Consider the following 1,842-nt stretch of genomic DNA (forward strand, 5'->3'; position numbering starts at 1 on the left):
AGGCGCAAGACCACCCTAGCAGGACTTACAAAGGAGGTGGCCCAGAGCTGGAACTCCCTGCCGACCCTTCACCCCCGGGCCATCAGTGAGGCTATTGGTGAGCCGAGGGTGGGATGTGGCGGTTGGGTTTAGGACTAGTGCCTGGGAAACCTAAAGGGTCAGGCACTGCTCCTGGCCACCTGCTTTGATGGCAGATGAGTCAGTGTTTGCAGGGGCAAAGGATGCTGAGGATTTCCCGTGGAGCCTCTGGAGGTGAACTGGGATTGACCTCTAGTCTTTCCAAAGGGGTGGACCAGCATATGCCCAGAGATTGAGGGCAGATGAAATGACAGCTGCAGAGTGCCACACCCCTGCTAGGGAACAACGACAGGTGAGAAAGCCCAGCAATGAGTTGGGAGGGGGTGTCTCCAGAGAGCCCACGGAGGTCCCCACGAGAGGTCACCCTGGACTTTGCACACATGCTGAGCTCAGGGAGACCTCTGCCAGAGTATGTGGCAGAATGAGGCAAGTAAATCCTTTCCTGCTCCGTACCCCACCCCCAAACTTGGAGGGGCAGACGTGGTCCTGTGAGTGGGGGAAAGGAGAGAGGGCTCTACTGGGGAAAGAGAAGAGAAGTGAGTGAAGATGTCCCTCCCCTTCCCACAGCAGGCAGCCAGGGAGATGCTTCACCTGGATATGCAGGTGAACGTAAAAAAAAAAAAGCAAACGAGCTTTGTCATGGAAAATTTGAAACCTATCCCCCACGTAATTATACCATAAAGGACTCCTGTGGACCATTGCTCAGCTCCGGCAGGTATCAGCACACGGCCAGCCCTGTTTCATCTGCACTCCCACCCTTTTCTCTTCCCCTTGATGGACTGGACATTTTAATTATCAAATGAAAGATTTTTTGTGACACGAGCAGATGAGAACTTTTTACTGCCTGAGAGTTGTGCCGGCTCTGTGTGGCCTTGGGATAGTGGTTTGCCCGCTCTGTGCCATAGTTAGTGCAAGGTCACGATCCCTGACCTCCTGACCTCACATGAGATGCTTGCGGTGGAGGAGGTCCTCTGGGAACGATTGACCGCTGGGTGGACGGGAGAAGGAGATGAGGACGATGATGACTCCAGGATCAGGGAGGAAATGGACGGCGTGTGTGTGGTTGAGTGTGGATGCTGTGCAGCTGGCACGTGGTGCAGCACTGGTCGTGCATGGGTGGAGTGTGGTGATATGTAGCTCCGTGCTGGTGTGTGGCTGGCACGCGTGTGGTATGTCGGTGGAAAGTTGGGTGCCGTGCGTTTGGCACGTACACAGTGGCTGGGGAGTGAGGTGTGGGTGTCAGCCGCTTCGCTCCAGGCTCAGGGTCTGTAACGGTTCGTCTGATTCGCCCTCCCTGTGTCTCCCCTCCCGGCAGCCGACTGCATCTCATACATACCAAGGTTCTTATCACATCAAGAATTCATAATCATCCCAAAATATTCAATGGGGATATGAAATATTTACACATGAGGCGCCAGATGATGAAATGAAACAAGCCTGTCCCCAGACCCCAGCAGAAACCTCTCTCCTGCAGGGACAGGAATGGCGCTGAGAAGTGGGGGCGACTTCACAGGTCCCCATCTCTCGTCCCAGAGCTCTGGGGGCCCCAGGGCGCTACTGAGTGTCCTTGTTTGTAGGAGAGAAGCAGATCTCCACACTCTTCCCTGTTCCCTGTGGGGGCACCCCCCTAACCCTCCCCAGAGGATGCCTCTGCTTGGCAAGGGATGGCTGAGGGGGAGGCAGGAAAACCAAGAGGGGCTGGTTCTATATCACAGGACCCGGAATCTTGGAAATGGAAGCAATCGCAGAGTTTATTCACCCCTT

This window comes from Equus asinus, chromosome 8 (assembly GCF_041296235.1).
Source record: "Equus asinus isolate D_3611 breed Donkey chromosome 8, EquAss-T2T_v2, whole genome shotgun sequence".
Classification (NCBI taxonomy): Eukaryota; Metazoa; Chordata; class Mammalia; order Perissodactyla; family Equidae; genus Equus; species Equus asinus.